Below are 27,940 nucleotides of genomic sequence, written 5' to 3' on the forward strand. Positions count from 1 at the left end.
ATGGTGATACCCTTGAAAATAAATAGGCAAGACAGGAAGAGCAGAGAGTTTGGTCGATAAAATAATGAGTTCAGTTTTAGACATGCTGAGTTTATTTGTCTATGAGAATAATGGAGTAACATCAATGTTGTAAGAATAATCAATTGTGAAAGACTTAGTAACTGATCAATAAAATTATACAGTAAAATTCCAAAGGATTCATAATGAAAAATGCTATCTAAATAAAGAACTGTTAAATTAAGAGCTAAGATTAGAGCATATTTTCCTCTTTCTTTTTATGGCTTCTACTTTTTTATGAACATGGCTGATGTTAAAATGTGTTTTATATGAATTTATATGTATAATTGATACTCTGATTTTTCTTTCTCAATGGGTCAGAGAAGGATAGAGGGAGGATGAGAGAAAATATGGAACTGAAATATTTTTTAAAAGTCCACAGGAGGGATGGCTAGGTGGCACAGTGAATAGAGCACCGGCCCTGGAATCAGGAGTACCTGAGTTCAAATCCGGCCTCAGACATTTAATAATTACCTAGTTGTGTGGTCTTGGGCAAGCCACTTAACCCCATTGCCTTACAAAATAAAAAGTCCACAGGAAATTTAACTCAAGATGCCTAATACATGTCATCTACATAGAGATAATTATTGGAACCATGGAAAGTGATGAGAACAACAAATGAAATGGGAGAAATTAACGAAGAGGATTAAAAAAAAGTATTTGAGAACTGTCAAAATTATTAGGCATAATGCACATGAAGATCCTACATTGGGATCAGGAGAGTGATCAAACAGATTGAAAAGAAAATAAAGATGAAAAGCCTAGAGAAAAAAGGTTGTCAAGGAAAGTGGGTGGATGAGAGTGTCAAAGAGAAAAAATGAGGATTAAGAAAAGGCCATTAGATTTGGCAATTAAGAGATCATTAATAATATTACTAAGGATATGATTGATATAAAGTCATAATGTAGAGTTAAGATGAGATTTAAAAAGAAATGAAATAGAGGCAGTCTTCTTGGAAATTATAATCACAATCAGGGCGACGGAATAATAAAAGTGATAATAATGAAAAGGAATAGATGGATAAAGTAAAGGTTTAAGAATGGGGAAGACATGGACATGATGAAAGGGAGAAGGAAAGAAGTTCATAGTCAAGGAGTAATTGAAGATTAGTGGGAAAAGTAGAGATGAGAAAAAAGGAAAAATGTTGATGAAGACATCATGAAATGGGAACATTAGTACAACTAGAGAGGTATTACTTGGTAAGAAGAATGGCCACTGCATCAGATGAGGCAGGGATCAAGGGATTAATATTAAAAGGCATTTGATTGATAAGAGGGGAGGAGGAGAAAAGGGAGCATTCTGCAGATGGCCTCAATTTTTTTTAGTGAAATATAAGGAAATATTCTCAGGTGGGAGTTTGGGTGGGAGGGAGATTTAGGGAAAGCTTAAAAATTTCAGAAAGACATCAATGATGGTGAATCAATAAGGGAGATGAAAAGGCTTGCTTTGACATTCTGAGGGCCCAGTTGAGATTTTGTAACTTAAACTTGTAATAGAAATCAGCAAGATATGGGGATTTTTTCCTCTAGTTTCATCCAGCAGCACATGAGTCATGATTCAAAAGAGTGAAATTAGAAGAATAAGCTGCAAATCACAGAGAAATACTTTCTGATTAATGCAAATAAAAACTTCCCAATATTTACAGTTATTCAAAAGTAGAAAGATCAGTTTTAGTATAGTGTGGTTTCTTCTTGCCTAGATGTCTTCAAGCAAAACTTACATAACTATTTACTGGACATTTCTTGGAAAGATGATTTCCATAGTGTCCTGGGTAGGAATAGTTCCTGACAACTCTGAAATTCTTTTAACTCTGTGAATTCCACTCAGACTGAGAAACTTCTTTTGAAAAGGATATATGCATTTTCAATTGCAACAAAAGAAATATTTTCATGAGAGAACAGTAGCAAATTCAATATTCAACATTCTTGCAAGTACATAAACAAGTTCAACCACTATAAAACAGTAAGAAACAATAATGACTCTCTAAGCATCCACTGTTATGTGCCTATGACATCATACAGACTATCTGCCAGTTTTCTCTGAAGTGGAGAAATAAATATTTCACTACAGATGGTAATTTGTAATTTTCCAGATGGCGATTCAGTCACTTATAACATATTTCCTTCAATTTACACATGAGCCAAGTAGAGTTTAGAGGGCAGCAGTTACCTTGATCACCAAGCCAGGTTTCCCACTCTTTCCATTCCACTAATCAATTGTTTCACTGATGCAAAGAAATAAAAACAGAAAAGTATTATTACTTCTAACCAAAAAACAGCAAAGAATGGGGGCAGGGGACTGGCATGGGAAAAGGAATAATGTATCAGTAAAGCTTTTAGAAAGCATCTAGAACAAATTCTTCCTTTGAATTTGAAGAAACTGAGAACTCAGAGAATGGAAGCAACTTATCAAAAGTACCATACCTACTATATTTGCATTTAAAGACTGGGCTTTAGTACCCTATTAGTATGAAACACACACCACTATAAGAAGCTAACAGAGAAACACTATTCTCACAGATGCAATGAGATTGTAAAGGATTTAGCATAATACCTAGGACATAGTACTTAATAAATATTTGTTGCCTTCCCCTTCATGGAAGGCCATACTATTTCAAGCCATCATCCACTATTATAATAGCCAATTAATTTTCTGTTTGCTTCCAAACTTCCCATTCTCCAATTGATACGCCAAAGAAATGACAAAATAATCTTTCTCTACTATCTCATCCTGTCACTCTTCTTTTCAATAATTTTTGTTCATTTGTTGTTGTTGTCGTTAGAATAAAACAAAAACTTTTTCCACCTAGTAATTAAACTCTGCAAAATTTTACTCTAGGCTTTTTTGAAATGAGATTTTTCTAAAGTTTTATTATTTCTTGCTCAGGGTCATTTCTCCTACAACTTTTGATCAACTAAAAGCCTGTCTTTTGTTAATATTAACCTCATCGGATCCAATCAAGTCTTTAAATATTTGTTAGATGTCAGAGGAAGAACAACAATTGGTTGACTCTTTGGCAACATGTTAAATCTTTCCCCTTAATCAACCTAAATTTAATGTAGATTAATTTGTAATCTGTCTTGGCTTGCCTAAATTTCCTTATGTATGAGATTATGAATCTATTAATTAAATCTGTTAAAGGTTTCTGACATTGAAGGAAGCATGAGATCTGTTTTTCCTTTAACTTTTAGAGTCTAAGAGGAATGTCCAAAATTGCAACATATGAAAGAACAATTTCTCTGTTGCTCTTATGTCATCTGTCCTTAGAAGGCCTTGTTAGAATCCTAATATCTTTTTAGATTTTAATTTTGTCTGAGAAAAAAATTTATGCTTAAGCAGGATAGTAAAAGCTAAGGTTTTCTTGTCTTTCTAGTTTCTGCATTTGAATTGATAAATTTTGGCAGCAATTATCTACCATATGAACTCAGAAACAACATTTCTCTCTTAACACTTTACAGATTGACTACATTTGTGTTTCTTCTACAATTTAGATAAGTTTGACATTCTCTCTCCCATCTCCATGATATTGTAAAGTTGAGCTTCCTGGTGCCCCCAAATTATCAAAGGGACGCATGCCTTCTTTACATGGTTCCCTTAGAATTTCCTGCTTTCTTCAAAGAATTTTTATTCTCCTAAATGAAACCTTATCTAAACCAAGCCCCAACCTTTAGCTAACAGGGCTTTCTTTCTAAATTACCTAGTATTTGCTTATCTGCTTATGTTTTGCATAATCCCAGGAAAAAAGTAAACTACTTAGGGAAAGGAAATATTTTAAGTTGTTTATGTTGTATATATGGCACATGAACTTGATGCCTTATGCTTTGGAATTTAATTCTGTTACCTTTCGTTGAAAAGAAATAACATAAACTTATATTAAAGCTTTCATTATGTAGGATGCAAACATCAAAATAGATTTAAAACTGCAAAGGATCTTTTATGTTATCCAACTTAACTCATTGTACAGATGTGGAAACTGAAGCTCAGAGAGGTTAAGGGATTTGTGCATGTTGAAAGAGGGAGAAAGTAGCAGAGCCAAGATTTAAATTCGCTAAGGAAAACATAAATGCATATGGATATATTTATGTTATATATATATATATATATATATATATATATATATATAAAGATAAGTTTATGAAAATTTAATCATATATATCAAACATAGATGTGTTTGTTCAAAATATTTGAATGAAAATATGCCATTCTCAAAGTATATTAGGTACCTGTCATTTTCAAGATTCATGAGTAGACTTCTCATATTCAATTAGTTTTTTTTTTAGATTTTTAAGGCAAGGATTAAATATGTTATTTCTTTGTATTTCCCTTAATGCTTTAGTATGGAGTGAAGTCCTCTAGACAACTTTAAGCAAAAGGGGCAGCATTAAAATAATGATTACTTCTTAATTACCCCTGAGGTTATAAAATCATCTAAATGTTGCTGGCCATTGCTGTTTGAATGGCAATATGAAATAGTTATTAGAAATCTTTGTGGCTCAATTATGATGAAGTGGAAAAACACAAAAAGGGGTAAGAAAATACTCGATGTCTTACTTGCCAGAGTAATCACGAATTGGAGTTGGGGTTAGGTTCTAATGAGATGCAGGGGGGCAGCTAGGTGGCCCAGTGGATAAAGTGCTGGATTCATCTTCCTGAGTTCAAATCTGTCCGCTTACTATCTATGTTACCCTGGACAAGTCATTTAACCCACTTTGCCTTAGTTCATCTGTATAATGAGCTAGAGAAGGAAATAGCAACCCTTATAGTATTTTTCTCAAGAAATTACCAAATAGGGTCAAAAACAGTCAGAATGAAACATCTGAACAACAGCAAAATTGAGAAATTAAGGTAAGAAGTTTTGGGTTTGAGTATTCCAACTCAAATAGCTAAAAGATATGACTCAAAGTCTTAGACACATCAATTAATCTGGCTGTCCTTTTCCTCATCTCAAAAATTAGGTTAATCATATCAACTCTTTTATAGGATTGAAATGAAAGACAGAATTATCACTATGTCTATATCTCTCTAGGGATCTATAGATTCATGCATTCATATTAGTATACATGCATGCTTATATATATATATATACATATATATATATATATATTTGCATTCATATAAAATGTTTTTTAACTTAAAGTGCTATGTAGATATGAACTATTAGTGTACTAAAAGCAGGGAGTCATTATGGAACGGACATTAAAAGTTGAAGCAGAGGATCTGCATTCAAAACCTGCCTTTGGTGCTTATTACCAGCATGGCATTGGGTAAATTCTAACTTCTCTTGGCTAAAGTTTTCTGCCCAGTAAAATGAGTCAGTTGGAGTAGTTGGTCTATGAGATTCTTTCTTACCTTACATCTATAGGCCTAGGAGTGAAAGTTGAAATATGCCTAGAATTGACAGATGTTAGGTTTTGCTGGTTGAGCTGATTATTTAAACCAACTATATAGCAGGTAAGGGACTATGAGTTGTTTTGAACAAACATAACTTTATAAGGATTGGTCCAATGTAGACCTTTGTGCTGTTTGAAGATGAGAAGGTTTGTGGACAACCTACTCAGTGTATATTCCTAGAAAAGGTGAGTTCACAGATAACAGATAAGGTGAGCTGAAATTTGTAGCTGCATGGGTACTAGACTGAGGTAGCTGACAGAAAAAGAGGTTTGGCTTCTTATATGCATTGTTACTGGTATTTGGCACTCTAAGACTGAGTTCTGGAGCCCTTAAATCTCCAGTTTCTAAAAATGATTTCATTTACGGCAACAACTCCAATTATCATTTCAATCAATTCATTAACAAGCATTTATTAAGTGTCTAATGTTATTGTTGCTGTTGCAGCTGCTGTTCTTCAGTTGCATTTGACTCTATGACCCCATTTGGAATTTTCTTAGCAGGGTGGTTTTGCTATTTTCTTATCCAGCTTATGTATAGATGAAGAAACTGAGGCAAACAGGGTTGAGTGATTTTCCTAGAGTAATTGTCTGAGATCATATTTGAACTTAGTTGTTCTTATTTCCATGGCCAGTAAGTTACACTGTCTTCAGTGGTCTCATACCCCACATGTCCGCAGTCATTTTTCAGTCATATCCAACTTTTTGTGACTTCATGTAGTGGTTTTCATGAGAGGATTCTGCCATTTCCTCCTCCATTTCATTTTATAGATGAATAACTAAAGTCAATAGTGAAGTGACTTAGTCAGGATCATTCAGTGTCTGAGACCAGATTTGAACTCAAGTTGGTGAGTTTTCTTGACTCCAGGACAAGTACTCTATCCACTGCACCACCTTGCTGCTGCCAGGATCTATGATATGTTAGTAATGATCTGTAATAACCTTCCTTAGGGTCATAGATTTTTGATTGCTGAAAGACCATAGTCATATAGCCAAACTTCTATATTTTTCAGAAGAGGAAATCAAGCTCAGAGGATATAAAATGAAATGAAAATGAATATGTACAAATGGTCAATGGCTTCCATTCACTCTCTAAAGAACATGTTCATTTGGATGTTCCAAGAGTGCAACAAATTCAACATTTTCAACTTATTCCTTCTGCAATTTTCCTAACTTTATGAGACCATCCCCTCTCTCAGCATTTATGACAATAATATCATCATGCTCATGTTTAGATATTTGAATAAGCTTAGGTTCTTTCTTCTCTTTTAATATCAAATTCATTTTCAAGTCCTATAAATTTACCTCCACTTTATCTTTTCTCAGAATATGACTCTTCTTTCTGCCCTCTAAACTTGACAACACCCCTACTCTATAGTGGGCACTAGCTTCCTAAAATATTCTTCTATTTTCTGACTTTTATTCATGTTATTTCCTTGCTCTTCAGGGACTACTTAATGAACAAAGAAAGACTATAATAAAAAAAACAAAATATAGAAACATAGTATATTTTTCAAAAAATTCAGTGATAGGTATAGATGTATCAGGATAGGGTTATGTTCAGGCATAAAGATAAAGATTAGTACTGGCAATGTGCTATCATAAGGAATTCCCAGATAGGGAAAGTATCTCTAGCATTGTAGTTAAACAACTCTGCAATTAGTAATAATAGAAAGATGCCTAAAATAAGGAGTGGCTAATGCTGGAAGGATCAGAATATATGAATTTCTTAAAGTCAGCTACATCGACTGCTTCACATTTTTAATTCATAAAGAAAACAAAAGGGGCAGCTAGGTGGTGTAGTAGATAAAGCACTGGCCTTGGAGTCAGGAGTACCTGGGTTCAAATCCGGTCTCAGACACTTAATAATGACCTAGCTGTGTGGCCTTGGGCAAGCCACTTAACCCCATTTGCTTTGCAAAAAAAAAACCAAAAAAACAAAAAACTAAAACAGAAGAAAGGGAAAAAAAAGATGGTAGGGAGAAAATTTTTATTTTTAGTATATTTTACTTCAATTGCCACACCTGAACATTTCTAATAATAATTTGTTGAGGCTCACAAAAGCATTATATGTCAGAGATGGGACAAGAGGTCAATAACAAAAGAAATTTCCCTTTCCATACATCGCAAAAAGAAGGAAAACAATCACAACCACAGTCAAGCTCCACCATTTTTATTTTTCAAGAGCAGGTATATTCTCTAAAAATACTCAAGAATATATTGAAGTCACAAAACTCTTTAGGCCATAAGGATGTCATTTATTAGATGATTATATAAGCTTTACTTAATGGTACCTTGTAATATGAAGAGTTAATCAGCCTAAAAAAGTCGTTAATTTACTCTTAGGGAGTAGTTTTTGCTCAATTGGTTAAGACAGGAGCTGGCATCTTCTAATAGAAACACCTCTAATTGCACAGATGAAAATTCTGAGTGACAAAGTGCCAAGATGGGGGATGGTTTGGAGAGAGGAATCATTAAAATTTATTCCTGGCAAACCAGGCCTTAATTAGACTAGAATGAATACATGAAACTTGGCATGCCACTTCTGAAAGGTTGCCAACCCCTGGGTTAGAATATGATCTTAATGAAGCCATAGTTATGGCTTTCCCACCCTTGTATGTCTTTGTTCTCTTCTATGACCACAAAATGCATCCTTAACCTAATAGAGTCAACCCTTATCACCTGGCATAACATCTGGCTAATCAATGTATGCTAGGTACAAAGGGAGACATGAGTAAAGAGATGGATCACTGCCATTTTCTTACTACTATTATTAACACACATGCATAATTCATAGCACATGTTCTATAACTTTTAGAAAACTGTGTTTCACTAAAAATCATATATATATATATATATATATAGAATATTAGAGGACATTGCATCATTAAAAGTCTTATGGAAAGAAATAACAATTAGGAAATAGAGGCTTCCTGAAAATTTTTAAAAACTAAGCATTGATTTACCTCCACCCCCTCCCTCTGCGACCACCCCCACCCTCAATAACTACTATGAATATTCCGCCTCAGAAAATTTTTAAGAAAGAAAAGAAAAGGATAAGGGGGCCTGAAAATGTTATGATATGAATTGAGAGATTCTCATTGACACAATCAGAAATTCTAAAAATTAATGAGGTATCTAGAAAGATTTAATGTGATGTTAATTGATGCATGGTATTATCTTGGCTTTTTAAAGGTATTAATTTTTTCAAGTACTTTACATAAAAAGTTGATATTGTATTCATAGATGCTGTTGAATATTACATTTCTATGACTATTATTTGAGAAAATAAATGTTCTTTCTATGCCTAATTGTGCTGAAATATTGTATTGCAGAAAATTCCTAATGCTTGTGATTCAGAGATGGCATATATCACAACAGTGCTTTTTCCTAGGGTGATTATTTTCATAAATATATCTACCAAAAAAGATTATTATTGATCTCTGATTAAGAAATCTGAAAACCTTTCCACAATGTCCATTCATATATAGAATACATATTAAGTCAAAGGAACAAAAATTCTCTACCAAATGATTCTTATTCACACATTTATCAGCTTCTGCTTTGATTTTCTGATTCCTTTCTCTATAGCTCTACTGATCCTCAGCCTGTCAAATAACCAAATCCCAGATTTCCTTTGATAGTCTTAGCATGAATATATCAGCTTTATTGGTCATGCAACACTAACTCTCGATTCATGTTGATGCCCATAAAAAAAATTACATTTCCTTGTTTCAAAAATTCTCTGCAGATTCTCTCCAGGCTCACAAGGCATCCAACTCTAATTTTACAGACCTTATTCTCTTCTTGTCATTGACATTTCTTGCTGTCTTGCCATAAAATCTGCTCTTAAGAGGAGCTTGTGACATCTGCAAGAGGCTTTGCTAATATTTTCACCCCACCAACCTTCCTCAGCAGTTCAAATAGAGAAAATACCATTCTAGATTAAATTTCAGTTGGCTTCTTTGTACACCTGGGATTTGTTAGGATTTAAAAATAAGCTTTGTACTATGGAAGTATACTGGAAATAGCATTTGAAGGTAGTTTTATAAAATGGAGCAAAGTTAGACATTAATATTTTTTGGAGATTAGTGGCAATTTATTGCCAATCTTATCTTAAGGAGAGAACATAAGATTTAATCAAGAATCCAAACTGACAAGAGGACTGGTTTATCTATTTTGATTAATGTTATTGAATTAATAACTAAAACCTTTTTATAATTATTTTTAAAATTTATATTTCCTTAATGATAATAGAATCATGGATATAGTGGTGGGAGGGCTCAATTAGTCCAATTCTTTCCTTTGCATCTTATAGATGAGAAAACCAAATAGGAAAGTGACTTATCCAAAGTCCTGCCATCACTTAAAATAAATATTGCTAGAAGTATACTAATAACTTTGCTTCAATTTATAATAAAAAATGCTGTAGGTATCAAGAAATATCTAATTTGGATTGAATAGAATATCTGCTCTCACAAATAAAAGAATGTCTCCGGCATATTGAGACTGCACATTTTTTTAATCAAATAATATAACAGTCACAAGGGGATAAAGGATGACAGTTGGAGGCAAAAAGACCTAGTATGCCATTCCACATTTGAAAATAGACAAGTTTGTTACCCTTTTAATGTGCTAGTCTATTTCAAACTTGGATGAGTCTCTCATTTCCTATAAGAGATTCAGAATTTTGGAAAATGCTTGGGTGCCTTAACCTGTGAAGAAAACAGACAAAGCAAAATTGCTCAGGCTGACATCAAGAACAAAGAGCAGGGTGACTTTTGATTTTTAATTCATATCAAGCAAACATCAATATTAGGTAATAAAGAAATAAATATCCAGTTTTAATTAGAGCATGCCCCAGACCCATGTAATTCCTTGACATTGTAAGAAAGAAATCTGAAACTTAACTAAGTATAGATTTAACTAAGCATAGATTTAAGAGTAAACAGGGACTATTAGGATACTAATAAAATAAACTGAGATCCCAGAAGTATAACTATAGAAAGGACCCTAAGAGGCTATTTAATTCTACTGCTTATTTTTACAGACGAGGAAATTAAGGCTCAATATGGCTAAATAACTTGCCTAAGATAACACAAGCAATGACTTAGGTACAATTTAAGTAATTTTCTTCCTAATTCTGCCCACTATGGTGGACAGTCATGGTCATACTTTCTGAACAATAAAATACTAGATCGATGGGAGATTTATCAATATTAATTAATATTATTATTTTATTAAATAAACTGACTTCAACAGACTATTTGAAGAAGTTTACATTTCAGTAAGGAGATACATAGTAGAAATCTGATGGGAAATTAAATAAAACTATTGTGATATTTATTAACACAATGTTAAACAGTGAAAGAAAAATATAGTTTGCTTCTAATTATTTTTGAGAAAGAATTTAAAATGCCACCACTCACATCCTTATCATCACAGGTATTCAAGGTAACACTTCAGGAGAGAAAATGTTTGGGGCAATCTAGTTAGGAACTCACATTTTCATTGAGTTGTATTTAACATTTTAATGGCATAAATCCATCAGCAAGTTCCTTCCTTCACTGAGAATATCCAAGACAACACCATTTTAGATGACTGTATTTTAGTCTTTATGAAGATTAATGAGATATCATTTGTATTATTTAATATCATATGTCCCCATGTATAAGATGCTACTATGTATAAGACACACCTTAATTTGGGGGCCCAAAATTTGAAAAAATATATTACAAAAGATTATTGAACTGAAGTTTCATTCATCACAAAATTCCTGCAACTCCTTATCACTGTCAAAACTCACATCCATGAGCTTGTCCTCATTTGTGTTTGATGATGCAGCAGTTTCTCAGGAGAGGTTCTGCTTGCTCTTCTGCCTGTTCTTCTGCCTGTTCTCTGGTCTGGGATTGAACACAAGCATTTCCTGGGCAAGGCTGCTGAGTGGACACATGCTTTGTCCATTCCAATTCATGAAGCTGAAGAACCAATTGGGTCCTCCTTGGAAATCAGTCTCTTCTTTTTCATCAACCATTCTTCTGACCTCCTGCTGAACCATTCTGGTGGACACAGGAATTTCAATGCCTCTTTTCTCTTCAATCTTTCTCTTCTGTTCCCTCTCTAACTCAGGCCACTTGGCTGACTTGCCTTTCATGGCCTTCTTCTGCCCAGGCATTCCATCAGATTTCTTCTTCTGGTGTCTAGTCTTAGATAATTTTCTTAGTTGAAGTAGGACCATACTGATGTTGTTCAGCACCGCAATTTCCATTCACTTTGCAAACTGGATCACTTTGAACTTGAATTCAACATGGGAAGAAAATTTTTTCTGAGCCATTTCTGGGCAAAACATGGCAAAACATAACCTAATATATTGGTAACAAATGCGAAACAATGACCACAAAGACAACACGTGTGAAAAAAGTAGGAAATGCAAGTAAAAAAATCTTCAACCATTGTAGAAGATGCTCTCAGTTTTTAGACCCCAAATTTTTTTGGAAAAGGGTGTACCTTAAACATGGGGAAATACAGAAATTGCTCAAGAGGAAGTGACAGTATTATATATAATATATATATATATATATGTATATGTATATTTGTTTTTTTGGTTTCTTACATGCTCTCTGAAGTACGTCAGTGATGTTTCAGTTCTTAAAATACAAGATCTCTATCAAAATCCAGTTCCCATTCCCACTTGTCAAGGGCTTTCCACTATTCTAATTTCAGAATGCTACATTGTTAAAGGAAAGATATGTTAAACATGTCTCAATAGAGAAAATGTAAAAATCTATATGAAGGTAAATTGAATAGCAACAAATCTCAAAATACTGTACCATAATAATGAAAATAAAAAGATTCTAATTTTCCTATGCTGGTGTATTGCTAAATCACATACTTAGAGTCAATAACAAGATAAAGTCAGGGGCTGGCAAAAGGTTGTACCATTAGGGGTCCTGACTTCAAAACCTGCAACTGACAGTTCTCATTTATAATGACATGAATTTTCATTTGTAAAATGAGGTAGTGAGACTCACTGGTATTTGAGATCCTTCCATTTCTGAGCCTATAATCCTCCAATTGATGAATGAAAATTGCCATAGAAGTCTAAGGTCAGTATTCTTCCATCCTCCTTCTTGGGTGTGCTGTTTTAATCAGTGTACTCCTCAACAACATAGTTTACTAAAGTGTTCTTTCATCCATCTTTAGTGCATGCCTCAGGCAGGCAATAAAATAGCAATAAAAACATGTCTATTATTACTTAGGAGACATTGACCGACTCTAATCCATAAGTTTGGGGATTTGGAAGAACATTTTTAGAATAATCACATCAACAATTCATAAGCAACAGGCTCTTTCATGACTGTATCGTAATTCACATGTAGGAAATCCAAAAATCCAAAATGAATCACCAAGGGTGTGGGCATGAGAGCCAGGGGAAATCATGTAAACAATATGTTCAACCAGGGTAGCGGTTTTAAGACTCCAGTTTTGATAAGCTTCATGTCATGTCAGGTGTAATCAATGAGGGTCCTGCACAGAGGGTGCCCTCAGAATTGTACACATATCTTTGCCAGCTCTCTAATCCCTCCTCCAAATTGATGTAGAAGACAGCTGGGTCCTTTATCCTCTCATGCCAGAGCATCTAGTCAAGGCAAGGAAAGCAACTGGCTGTATCTGAGTGGGTCAAGTTCTCTTTCAAAAGCATTTGGATGGCTTTTCATCCCATTTTACTAAAAGAGAACAGTAGGAGTTGGCAGACTAGATGGCTTTATGAGATATGGACATTTATAGCACAGTTTGGAAAAGCTCACGGTTCAGGTACCAGAAAGATACAGGTAATAGAAAGAGTGTAAGATGGGCTTCAGAAAAAGTTTACCATTCACTCTCTTAATTCATTTAGTATTGAATGTCCACTAAGGTAAGAGATTAATATATAATGATGCTACTGTGACATTTAAAAAATAACCAAAAGAATAAAAGGGCCCAAATCTAATTTCTACTTTTGATACTACACAGTTTTGTGATAAGATCCTGAACATTTTGGCACAGTGGAGAAAGTATAGGATGGACTCTAGAAAGACCTGCATTCAAATCCTGCCTCTAATACATACTAGCTGAGGGATCTTGGACAAGTTAGAGTGTATCTTCTGTGTATGTTTACCCATATGTACCATAGGAATAATATCAGCATCTGCTTCAAAGAGTTGTTTTGAGTAGAAAAATTTAAAACATGCAAAACATGTTGTAAACCTTAAAACACTATATAATGATATATATATATATATATCAATGTGTGTAAATATATGATATATAATATGTGAATATATAATACAATATATACAATATTGTATATGTCAATGTATTTATAATACAAACCCAGACAGACAGACAGACACATAGATAGATAGATAGATAGATAGATAGATAGATAGATAGATAGATAGATGGATGATGGTTCCACACACACTCATATTTCCTTAAAATTCCAGATTCAGCTATCTAATCTATAAAAAGGAGATAATGATATTTACTTTATTTCTTTCACATGGAAAACTAAGTGTCACAGTGGTTAGAGCACTAGGTCTGTGATCAGGAAAACCTGAGTTCAAATGTGACCTCAGACACAGGCAAACTGTGTGACCCTGACAAGTCATATAATCTCTATCTGTCTCAGTTTCCTATAAATTGAAGAGAATAAGAGCAACCTACATCCATAGGTTTTGTGGGGATAAAATGAACTACTATTTGTAAAGCCCTTTGGAAACTTTAAAGCTCTACAAAAATGTTGGTATTGATATTATTATCATCATCATCATCATCATTATCATTTTGAATGTCATCACAGGAAAAATATTCTCTATAATAATATGAATGTGAGCTTCCGTGTTCAGAGTAAGAAGTGTTTCACACTAAAATCTCTGTCATTTTTAAAGCTAAGTGTGTGTTTGTGTAGGTAGCTTGATGCATGGACTAGCAGGGAACAATACAGAAGCTGCATCTCTAAATGTTGAGTACAAAATTATAGAGGAATCACAGGCTGAGTGGGTAAGGGTTAAGGGAATGCCATTCCCTTATTATTAAGACTTCAAGCTTGATGTCATTTCTCTCAAGTTGGCTTTTCAATGTGAGTCAGAGAACTGTGGTTTTCCTTCAACTTTCAGATATCTGAAAGCTGCCTGGGTTGAAGATGAATCAATACATAGAAGAGTCTGTCATTATCATCTCAAACAAAATCCACCCACCCTGACCTCAACTTTTTCTATGGATGAATGTTATTACCTCCTATGTTATCTCCTAGAAGGCCTATCCATACCTGTCCCGAACCAGGAGAGAAAAGTATCTCTGTGCAATTTGAGTGTTCCCCACTACAAGATGCAAATTTATTTCACTGGCAAAACAATAGAAAAACATCTGGCAGAGTTACATTTCCTTCTCACTAGTTTTCTGATGCATTAAAATCAAAGACCTAAAGACCAAAATAAAGAAATAACATTGCTAGGCAAAAGCATTGGTTGAAGGAGGAATGCTTACAGATCAAGGTAGAATTACAGATAACTAAGTGGTCCCAACTTTTATGCAAACATCTATTAGAAAAAGGCAATAGGTCTTTTTTCAGAATGATACATTTCTCCTATAATTCTAAATTATTTATTAATGGGAATGTTCTTTATTAAGGGCCAGGGTTCACAGGAATAAAAAGAAGATGCTAGAGGAATGCTTGGTCAACATTTAGCTTAACCAGCTTGTCCTCTCTGTTTGTCTGTCTGTCTGTTTCTCTCTCTGTCTCTGTCTGTCTCTATCTGTCTGTCTGTCTGTCTGTCTCTCTCTCTCTCTCTCTCTCTCACACACACACACACACACACACACACACACACACACACACACAAACAATAAGTTGTTGAGGAAATATCCATATCAAGTGACAAAGCTCAAATTGAGAATCTTCTGTCTCAAATGTTCTCTTTTGCAAGTAATTGGAACCAAAGAACCAAAATAGACAATACCAAGAATTTTCCCTAGAGCATGGCTGTGATTAATTAAAGCTGTAGCACACCTAATTCTTCATGATCTTGACTTTCTAAGCTCCATATGCTTATTTAGATTTGTAAATGAATCTATCAAGTTTGAGATCATGGTCCCATGAGAAATCAAATCTAGTCATCATCTGATGCTTTTCTCCTAGGTGCTACTCCTTCTAAACAATCCAGAAATTCCCAGGACTCTAGAGACTCAAAAGATTCAACACACACACACACACACACACACACACACACACACACACACAAACACAAACACAAACACAGACACAAAAACAGCCCTTCTCATTTTCATTTTAGGTCTATAATGTCAATCAGATAGGCTTAATGAAATTATTCAGAAATATTCCCAAAGCAAAATAAAAGAACCATTACTGTGGTACTCAACAGAGAAAAAGACTTATCTCTGAAAATTCTTAATTCCTTTGCCCTTATCCATTCATTACACAAAACCAAAAAATTGGGAATCTACTTATTTTAAGTAGTTCTACTGAGATGAAAAAATTGTAACTACTGCCACAAGATTCCCTAGCTATAAGTATGTTGGAAAAGGCAGAACTTGCAAATGGTCATCTTTCACTATACTGATTTTTTAAAAAATAGATCGAAAAAATTCAATTTTCAACAATTCATATGGTAATAAGTTTAATGCCCCTTTGGTAGGATCCATAAAAATCAATTAAATTCATTTGCCCATTAATTCGATATGCCTATAGTGGGTCCTCAAGGACAAGAACATAGTAAATTACCTTAGCAAAGAGAGAATTTTGAAAGGAAGGAAAAGAAATTCAGAAGGGAATCTGAGCTCATGGATACCAAGGAAAGCAACTCTTACCACGATCCTTCGCCTTGGTCTAGCGAGGATCAGTCAAAACGTTCTTTTTTGTGACCTTACTTGGTCTCCATTACTACTTCTGGTCAAACTTAATTCTTTCCTTCCTGCTTTTCTCATAGCTAATTATTTGTAACTTTCTGAAGCATAGATCTTTCAAATATCATCAAAGAAATGCATCTGTAAAATTTTTCTAATGTCTACTTAATAGGGTCATTTGGAAGGAGAGAGAAGAGGGAATACATTTGGAAATAAATGTTGTATAAAATGCCTCAAGAAAATTTCAAGAAAAAATCTATATGTGAAAAAGAGCATGTCTGGACACATGGCAAAAGGGAGATCTAGCTAAAAGACCATGGGTTCCGTATGCTAAGGGTTTAAAAGAAAATTAGGAAGCCTCCCACCCTTAGTACATTGGATAAAGTCCTTCTGGTTAACTGATGGGTAGACATGGACAAGAATACATGTTTGTTGATATTAGAACCCTATATACATTGAACTATCATTTATTGGAAGAAATGGTTGAATCACTCAGTTCCCTTTAAATACATTGTATATATTCATATGCACAAATATATGTGTGAATGCATACACACACACACACACACACACACACACACTTCTGTATGTATTTGTATATGTCTAGCTTATCTCCCTATAGCATCCTTAAAGAAGCTCAGTTCTCTTTGTCTTTTCATGCTACTCATCAACTAAACTAATTCCTTGCCTCTACAATATACTCAAAATATCTGGTTAGATATCAAATCCCTTTATATTCACATTAACTCTTTAAAATAAGACCACTTTAAGAATAAGTGCATATATCCAAAATGTTATCATGATATTATTAAATCAAGAGAAAACAACTATTGGAAACATGAGACTACTTCATTTATTTAAGTAGATATTTATACTTCCTGTTTACAAGGAATGATGTGAATTCAAAGGACCATAGTTCATATGTTTCTGACCCTTGGTAATTTTGCTTTGAGACTGCAGAAATAAGGCACATGGTCATGAAATAATTCTAGGAAAGGTGAATGACAGTGTATAAGGGAGTGATTAGAATGCAAGTTAGGAATTAAGTCCATACGTTCTGGGGTAGGGCAAAGTGAAAGAAAGATCATGATGTCAAAATTATTCCTACTCATTAAGCTCAGTCTATGGAAGATTTGGTGGGGTGGACAGTGGAATTCATCATAGCCGCTACTAAAGCACTTAACTGCAGAGCAATAATGGTACTTCACATCAGAGTAACTTCCCAATGACAAATGAACATTTCCCTGCCCTGTTACAATTTTCAAATGGCATCTTAATATAAGAACAGTAATAACTTGGATCTGGCTGAGGTCAGAGACATGAAAGTGCTTCTGCAAATGTAAGTTGTCCATCCAACAAGTCAATTGATACCACGAGCCGTGTCCTTTCAGTCCATCAATACAACAATGAAGATGAGGGTAAATTAGGTCTTTCAGGTCAGTAATGGACTTCTTAATGTATAACCATCAGCGTCTCAGGGAAATAAAGCAGAAAAAGAAAGGGATCAATGAAGCATCCAAAAGGATATATGTGTAAGAAGAGAGTTGGCTTATGTCTGGGGATTATGTGGATCCTAATTTTGTGAAACTCACTTGGAAGGAAACATTTTAAAAGGGTAAACCTATGCAGATTTATCATTTCATTGGAGTCAACATTTATTAAGTACCAATTATAAGTTTAGCACTGAGCCAAATACTTTCTTCTCTACCTTATGCCAAGGATTTCGAATAAATCTAAATTTTGAATTTGAAATATTACCAGGGTAACATTTAGTTAGAAAGAAATGCTTTGGAAAATGTGTTCTGAAGTTTACAAACAACCCTAAGATCAAAATGAGTCAAGTATATGATGTGATGCATAGGAAACACTAATGCTGCTGCCTTAGGTTATATTGAGAGGGTTTATATCTATGACTATGGAAGTGAGGTTTTCTCTGTTCTTTGTCCTTGTCAGCCCCTATCTAGCCAAGTTTTTTTTTTTTTTTAATAAAGGTTCTGGACAGCACAATTTTGGAATAACATTGACAAATAATAAAGTCTAGCTGCTCAATGAGGATCTTCTATTTCATTTAATATAAAGATCACCTGAAATTACCAAGGATATTTAGACCGAAGAAGGAAGCATATTTAGTCAGTCAATAAACATTTATTAAGTTTGATGTGCTAAACACTGAGTTATGTACCAGAGATACAAAAGAAGTAGAAGACAGTTTCTACTTTTAAGGAGATCATGATCTCATGGAGGGAGAGAACAAACAAATAAATAAGTAAAGACAAGTTAGATGCAAGATAAGTATAAAATAATTTAAAGGTTCTAAATTGCATCAGATTGACAGAGATTTCCAGTACAGGATAGGATTTTAGTTAAGATTTTTTAAAAAAAGAGAGAAATCAGTATGTGGAATTGAGAAGGGAGAGTGGACCAGGTGAGGGTGGGTCAACTCCAGGGAAAAAAAAATCAGAGTTAAGGGATAAAATGTCTTGTTTGCGGTCCAGACAGGAAACGCGCATCTCTGGATCAAAGATTGGAATGAGATGTAAGAAGACAGAAAAGATGTAAAAAGGTTACTTTCTGACAAGCTTGGATGCCAAGCAAAGCTTTTGAATTTGATCATGAAAACAATAAGGAGTCATTGCAGTTTAAGAAGTAGGAAGGTGATATGACAGCATTCTGAAAGAGAACATTTTAACAGTCTTGAAGACTTAACATAGAGAAGACAGATTACATATATTCTGTTTGATCCTAGAGATATAAAATCAGACATTAGAGACAGATGTGAAAAGACAGCAAGACTTGGAGTCAGCAAGTATTAAATGTTAATCTTCTCTTGGATCATACTTACTAGCTATTGGACCCTGGCAAGTCACTTAACTTTTGTCTGCCTTAGTTTCCTCCAGTGTAAAATTGTGATAATAATAGCCTATCTCAGGGGGTCATTGTGAAGATTAAATGATCTAGCATTTCTATAATTTTTAAATGATATAATATTTCTATAATGTTTCAAAACGTAAAGAACTATGTAAATGCTAATTATTATTGTAGTATTGTTATGGATATTATTATAGAAAGAAATTTAAGGTGACAAAGGAAAAAGTCCAGAACAATAATGTCCAAAAGTAAAATAGACTATTGCAGAGATTGATAGGGGCTTCTTTGTTATTAGCTTCTAAAGCCAGCAGGATATACACAAGTATTGATATGTACCTTATAGAAGGTAATCTTTCAGGTTCAAGTAAAAGTGATTCAACTCAATTTTAATTCAATAAACATTTATTAAGGACCACCTCTGGGACAGACATGGTGATAAGAGCAAGAAATTCAAATAAGAAAGATAGGACCTCATCCTCAAGGAATTTACAGTCTAATAGGGAAAAAAAAGACAATAGACAAAAGAAAACTGAAAGGAGATGAAAATAGCCATTAAAAATCTGAACAAATGGGGAAGCTAGGTGGGGCAGTGGATAGAGCACTGACCCTGGAGTCAGGAGGACCTGGAGTTCAAATCCAGCCTCAAACACTTAATAATTAACTAGCTGTGTGACCTTGGGCAAGTCCCTTTACCCCATTACCTTGCAAAAACCAAAAATAAATAAATCAAACAATAAATAAATAAAAATAAATAAATAAATCATATACACACATTTATTATTCTATGTCATATACATATGCATCACATTTTGACATATATACATAAACATGTGTGTGAGTGTGTGAGCATCTAGGTAGCATAATGAACAAAATGAATAGAGTACTAGACTTAATAGTGATAGAGAGGTGAATTCAAATCCTGCCTCAGACTCTGACTCTTAGCAAGTATCCTCACTGATAAAATAACAATAGAAGTATCAATCTCACAGGGTTATTCTAGGCTTGACTCAGTAAAATATCTTGTAAATCTTGAATTACTCCATAAATGACAAATATCATCATCATCATCATCATCATCATTATAATTATAAATTATACATTCAGGGAAATGATAATTATAAAAATAAGTTAGTGGAAGGAATTCTGAGTTAGGAATGAAGAGATATGGCTTCTTTTCCCAAATTTGCTACCAACAAGCTGGATGACCTTAAGAAAAACCAATCATACATTTTGTGTATCACTTCGAAATGAGGACCTTATGCAATGAACTCTAAGTTGCCTTTCTTGAAAGAATTTGGCACTGGATTGCCTCTTTTCTATAGTTTTATATGTGTACTGTTATTCTGAATATTTTTCATGTAAAATTATATTTCCTTATACGTACTTTGGTAGGATTAGATCCTAATCAGGTAATTATTGGACCCCAGTCTAACTGACCAGTACCCAGTTAAAAATGATGGAACTATTCTACCTTCTCATTCAGTTGATTTCCATTTACTTTTGAAATACTAATAAAAAATAAAATTTGTCACTACTAATCCAATAGGCAATGAACTGGCTAGACAGGGTTGTTTGTCAGACAAATCCAAAAATAAAGATGATTCCCGACAATCTGAGTTTTGCAGAACTGCTGACGCCTTGTGGAAATATCTAAGAGAAATAATTCCATTGAAAAAATCATTTCTGTTCCCATAATCATATTTCTTTATCATTACCCTTTCATAATGCTATGTTAGTACAGAAGTTTCTAGCAAAAGAAGGGTTCCACTTTCTAGCTTAGTTGTTTATGTCTTCTCTCCCTAACCTGACCTACTCTCCTCTCTGTAACTCTTCACATTTCATTGTTGATAACAGCATTTCCAATAATTTTGCACAGCTTAAATCCCAGTGGTATCAATTGCAGTACAGTAGACCTACCTGAGCTTTATTTGGTCAAGCACAATTGTTAGCAACCAGGACAAATAGGAACCTTTCATCATTACAAAGGTGCTTTGGCAAGGTAAAGGGGTCGGGGCAATTTATTCAGGAGTTTTTTCAGAGGCAAAAATATCTGCATTTTCTATTATGCTTCAAAGATTTCCCCAGCAATCAAGTGAGGTACCATCCTTATTTTAAAGTGAGAAAAGAGTGCTTAAATGAAATTAAGGAATTTATTCAGACAAAAAAAGAGCTGGAATCTAAAGTAGGCTTTGAAATAAGATGGTCCTGAAACCTAGATTAGTGCTGTCCACCATACATACACATACATACACATATACACATATGCAAACACACAAAATCACATGAATGAGCACATGCAACATAATCCTTTTTTGACACTAGCACTATAAATTTAGAGTCAAAGGACTTTAGAGGTCAGTTAGTCCACCCTCCTTATTATACAGATGAGGAAACTGAGGACCAGAGCATTTAAGTGAATTGTCCAAGGTCATACATATAAATAATAATTCTCATGCTATGGCAGGGTGCTACAAAAAGCTTAGCCAGTAAACACCTGGGGAAAATTAAGGTGATAGAAATGAGAAATGTTCTTTTCATTCATTCCACTAAATATTTATTAAACATCCTTTGCTGCAGACACTCAATTACAAATCCTTTTTAAAGATTTCAAACTTTCCCCACAACTAAAGGCCAATTTTCTTAACACCAATATTCTAATGGTATTTCATTGACTGAGTCAAGACAAATTACATCCTTTGAATAATTCAAAATTAGAATCAACCAAAGTGCAATGAAGAGGTACATGGTGCATGTGAGAAGGTTGCTATATACAACAAATAATGATATTAAATTAAAAAAAAACTGGATAAAGGAGGACATCAGAGAAGTGTTTGAATTTTTAAAAAAAAGGAAAAAGATGAACTGGTTAGCAAGAACAAAAAAATGATCACATGGGAAACACTTAAGTAATGTTCGATTTAAAAAAAATATTAACCATGTGATACCCTATATTTTACACTACATTGTTACAATACCAGCAGAAAAATGAAGCAACTTTGTCGCATAACTTATGAAGGGACATGAATACCATTCTCACTATGGAACACATTCATAGGCTCTAAATCTGGATGTGAGTTAAAATTCTTACTAATGATTGCTATCATTGATTCCTAGTAGAATGAATGGTGGAAGGTATATTATATGTCTATATACAAGTAAATGAATCATAATTTAAGGAGTACTAACAACTGGAGGTTGCAAAATGGATAGATTACCAGACTGTGAACTTATCTTCCCAAGTTCAAATCTGGTCTCAAACACTAGTTGCATGCTCCTTGGCAAGTCACTCAGCCCTGTTTGCCTCAGTTTCTTCATATATAAAATGAGCTGGAGAAAGAAATAGTAAACCACTCCAGTATCTTTACCACGAAACCCCCCAAATGGGTTCACAAAGACTTAGACACAACTGAATACAACTGAACAACAATAAAAATAATTGGTGGCGATAAGGAAAGGCTTCGTGATTAAGGTAACACCTGAAGTTATCCTGAAGAAAAATAAGGATTCTGAGAGGTAGTGGCAAGAAGTTATATTCTAGATATGCTGGGGAACAGCTCGTATATATGTGCAGAGGTTGGAGATGAAATGTTGTATTTTTCTGGACAGTTACTAGAGCTAATTCAATTGGAAGGAGGAAAATGCAGGATCACTCAGGATTGGCACTTTAAATAAATTGCTAGTATTCACATAAAACTTTTCAAAAGGCATTACAAGTACTTTTTCATTTTATCCTTAACATGAGGTGGGTGTTATTATTATAACCATTCTGCAGTTAGAAAAAAAAGAGACTGAAAGGCATTAACTTATCCCAGGTCTTATCTAATAAATGATTAAACTCAGTCCTTCCTGACTTCAAAGTCAACTGTTTATCCATGTGTCACTCAACTGTGGCTAAGCTAAGGAATTGGTATTCTATCCTAATAGTGGGATAGAAATTTCTAGAAGGGTAGGATCTGAGTGGATGTGACTCTTATTTTCATAAATATATAAAGTATAGAATATAAAAAGATTAATCAGGATATTATTATAATCAAGGCTAAAATTAATAAGAGTCTAGACAAGCCATAGATAGGGAGAAGGCAATGGCATTTTTTGTTTTGTTTTCTTTTAATATAGGTGAAACTGACAAAGCTCTGTATCTGAATAAATGAGGATTCTTGAGGGAAAGAGAGATCAGGATTTCTCTGAGATGAAAAACTTGTTTTACTACAAAAAATAGGGCTCTCCTTCCCAAAGTAGAAAACAAGAAGCCTTGCCTTCTTTTTGACTGATGGAGGATATCATTTTTATACCTTGTAATTTCTTCCCTTCTGGTTTCTGTGGGTTGAATTCTTAACTACATTTCCTTTCATACAAAGCATTCTTAGTATTTCAAATATGCCAAAAAAGACTCAAGTTAATAGCTATGTGTTAGCTGTTAAAAGCTAGTGACAAAATGAAAGAAAATATATAATAGAATAGAAATGATATATAATAGAAACAATAGAAAATATATAAAACAAAGTTTTGTTCTCACGGAGAATTAAAAGTAAAATATTTCCCTCTTTTGCAAATTAAATTTTATAAATATAAAGGACATTTTCTTTCCATAAGTTAGGTTATATTCTGTCTTAAAGCAGGACATAATTCTCCAAATGTGACTTTTTTCTTTTTTTCACAAGGCAATGGGGCTAAGTGACTTGCCCAATGTCACACAACTAGAAAATTATTAAGTGTCTGAGGTCAGATTTGAACTCAGGTATTCTTGACTCCAGGGCCAGTGCTCTATCCACTGAACCACCTAGCCCCCTAAATGTGACTTCTGAAAGTAAACCTTGCTGCAGGCTTCAACACTTTAGTGCTGAAAGAAATGGAGAGAAATATAATTTTAGAGAATATTAGTCTGTGGAGTCTGAGTTCACCACCTACCACTATTCACTAAAATTGTCCAAGCATCATCCCATGCTCTGGAGTTTTTCCTGTTGTCTAGTCTTATGCAGAATTTGCCAGTCTGTTGTCCTATTCTAAACCACATTCTCTTCTGTATAGCTTATAGAGATTAATTAGATAAACAGTGGTTTGGAGAGGGAAGGGGAAATGAATGAAAAAAATATGGATAGATGGCTCATAGGTGTCAGACACTGTCCTTAAAGCTTTACAAATATTATCTCTTTTGAGTCGGATGATTTAATATATGCTAATGTGACAACTGCTTATTATTTTCTTACCTTTCTCCAATAAATATATGTCTAGAGAATTTTAAGGAAGAATTTCTTTTTTTTAAGTTTTGTGAGGCTTTTTTAACTTTTAATTTTTGTTTGATTTTGTTTGATTTGTTTGTTTTGATGGGAGTGGTATCTAGACATTGAATTTCAGCTGCATAGGAAGCCACTTAGTGGAAACTTCCTCCATTAAGGAAGATCTAAACATCATCACTTATTTTTACATTATTAAGAAGGGCACCAATAAGTTAAAGAATTTGCCCACTCTCATACAGCTAGCTGGTTTCAGCCCCTCCTGACTCAATTGGTCTTTTATTTAATACACCACAGACTTTCAGTGTAGAGGCTTGGGGAGGGTGGCAGGATAGGATGGTGGCTCCAGTTCTAACTAATATTCCACTTTTATAAGTAGACTTTCCAATGCCCCTTTATCTCTTCCCTATATACAATTTATCCAGTACACAATTTTTTGGTACATGGTTGCCTTCATATTGTCTCCCCCCTCTAGACTGCATAGTTTTGGAGAGTTTTGACTTTATTTGTGTCCCTGACTCAGCACAATGTCTAGCACATAGTAGGCTTATGCATTAGATGACTGTGCCAATTTAAATACAAGACTACTATTATCTAGCCATAAAATTTTCTGATATAATAAATAAGTAATATCCTTACTTCCTTGAGTTACTAAGCATATGTATTATGACTGGTGCCCGCCTACCACCCCATGTCCTAATACTGACTGTATTCTAGAAATGAAGTTGAATGTACCATAATTTGAAATCAATGTGGCATGAATGATATCCCTTAAAATGTCTAAGAAGCATTTTTATAATCACATCTGCTGTTCCGGATTCCTATTATAGCTCTCATACAGGCTTTTACTCCTAACAGCTGCAACTGAAGCCTTTGGAAACAGTAAGAAAAAGAAAAAAGAAAACATCGTTATCATATCCAATTGACTAACTCCTTAGTGTAGAAAATTAAGCAATTTTTCCTCTAAAACAATTGTAGTTTATGACTAGTAATATAATATATAGACTGTAAAATGATTTGCAGCAAATAGTGACTATAGGAACTATAGGAATAGAAAAATAATACTTAAAACATTTTTCCTAATTCTGGCTTTAAAAAAAAGAAAATTTTCCAATCCTATATAAGATGAATAGATCCCAAAAGATAGGTAATGAGTGGGTTAGACTAATGGGAGGCAGGAAGAAAGCAAATGAAAAGGAATGGAGATGGGAGTTGTGATTATGTTGATAATGTCTTTCTTCAGATATTTATCTCATTTTACCTTTCATGGAAAGCTGAAAGATTCAGTGATAATTATTTCTGTTTCCATCTTGGGAGGTACATCACCGATGAGCTATATACCCTGGATTCCAATCCACAAGACCCTTTACTAGGAAAATGACAGCTAGTGAGCCTCAATTTCCTTTCCTTGAAAACAGGAACAATAATAGTTATGGTCCCTATCCCATTAAACTTTGAATATATAGAGTATATTAAACTTGAAGTAGAAAAAATACTAGAAATTGCCATCAGAGGCCCTGTGTTCAAATACAATGTCTGCCACTACCTAATGTGGACAAGTTAGTTTATCTCTTTAAGATAAATATAAGTTATTTTATCTCTTTAAGTTTCAGTTTCCATAAATTTAAAATGAGGCTGTTGTGCAGGATGACCTTAAAGATTACCTCTATCTCTAAATCTTAAGATACTAGAGGACATTAGATTTAGAGCTGAAACTACCCCTAAGATTATCAATTCTTCCCAACTTCCTTATTTAAAAAAAAGAATTGAAAGTACAGAAAGCTTAAGTGATTTGTTCAAGGTATCATAATTGATAAGTATATAGGATATGAAGCAAGTTATTCCTAACTCCAGATCCAATGCTCTATCACACAATGTCATAATTAATGGTTGCAGGATCTGAGGTCTATTGTTCAAATTCCAGAGTCTCAGTTTTAAAATATATAAAGATGTGAGCATAATATCCATATCAATGCGTTCTTATGAAGATCAAATGAGATAACATTGAGAAACTAAAACTTCAAAATATTGCATAGATATATGTCATTCTTCTATCCTTAGGTTTGTCACATTTTGTGGTTGTTAAAGGGGTAGAGAAATTAAAAAAATAATAAATGCATGTCCTAATGAATTTTTACTTGAAATAAACTAATTTAGGGTTATGACAATATTTTTACTTACATAGGCCGAATACAAATTGCCAAGCTAAGGCTACTTGCATAATCATGAATAATAATGATAGTATAATTTGGAAGGTAGAATAGAAAAAAGTAATACATTAGAAAACAGGGTACATTTTGTCCCCTACTGTTCTGTTAAAAAATGTTTAATAATGATGATAAACAATGAATTATAAGTTTAGAGTTAAGAATGCCTACATTTTCATTTTACAAATAAAGAAAAAGAGATTCATAAGAGAGTGACTTGCCCTAATCTAACTATTTTGGGCAGTACTGCTAGAATTTGAACTGAGTTTTTCTAACACTAGATTGGATGTTATCAGTGCCCCCAAAATGTCTCACATAAATTGTTGCTGTTGATTGACCATTTCAATTGGGTCCGACTCTTCCTGAACTCATTTGAGATTTTCATGGCAAAGGTACTGAAATGGTTTTCCATTTCTTTCTCCAAATCATTATACAAATGAGGAACTGAGACAAACAGGGTTAAGCCCTTTCTCCAAGGTCACATAGCTAGTAAATACATGAGGCCAGATTTGAATTCATGTAGATTAGTCTTCCTGACTCCGAGTCTGTATCCACTGTGACACTTAGCTGGCCCAGCTAAGCACTCCCTAAATGAAATCATAATATTATAGATTTATAGCTGGAAGAGAAAACAAAGTTTATCAGCTCAAACCCCATAGTGAGGCACAACCCAAGGCTCAGAGGAATTTGTCTGGCGTCATACAGAAGATAAGGTCATGAACAGGACCTTAGCTGGGTTTTCTGACTCTGCTGTGTATTCTAAGGACATCTCTAGTTATTCTGATTCATATCTGGTTACTGGCCCCAGATAGCTCTGGAGGAGAAGGTGAGGCTGGTGACTTAGCACAATCTCCTCCTCCCCTCCCCCTTTCAAATTCAATTGTGGAAAAAATTCATTAAAGTAGATGAACTCAAAAATTTTGACTAGTTTTCTGTTTCTATATGTATAGTATATAAGCATCCCACTCATTAGGAAGTTGAAGTGATTAAGATTTAGACAAGGTAGTTATGCTTCCTTCTACACACATAAAGCAGAAAACAAATTATTTGTATGGACAAAGAAATAGAGGTAAAATTAGCAAAGCTATGAGAACATATTGCTTTCAAAAATATTCTGAATAGGAGGAAAAGATCATTCGTCTCCAAAATAAATAACCTTTTAAAAATTCTTTTAACTGATTGCCTAAGGATTTCTCCTGCCTAACATATTGTTAGATTAGTTTGAGTTACACATATACTTAAATTGAATTAAACAAACATTTTTTATGTCTCCTCTGCATTC

At 34.0% G+C, this 27,940-nt stretch overlaps 1 protein-coding gene across 10 annotated transcripts in view; it reads right to left on the reverse strand.

The window, feature by feature from the left end:
* The window catches only part of CHL1 (cell adhesion molecule L1 like), a 266,500-nt gene that overhangs the window by 165,813 nt on the left and 72,747 nt on the right, over positions 1-27,940 (reverse strand). The window contains exon 1 of one of the 10 annotated variants that reach the window (XM_074198704.1): positions 2,227-2,250. The exons of the other annotated variants lie outside the window; for them this stretch is intronic. The gene's annotated coding sequence lies outside the window, so the exon portion shown is untranslated. Of the gene's footprint in view, positions 1-2,226; positions 2,251-27,940 lie in introns of those variants that run through there. 10 annotated transcript variants of the gene reach the window in all.

The sequence above is a fragment of the Macrotis lagotis genome, chromosome 8 (assembly GCF_037893015.1).
Source record: "Macrotis lagotis isolate mMagLag1 chromosome 8, bilby.v1.9.chrom.fasta, whole genome shotgun sequence".
Lineage (NCBI taxonomy): Eukaryota > Metazoa > Chordata > Mammalia > Peramelemorphia > Peramelidae > Macrotis > Macrotis lagotis.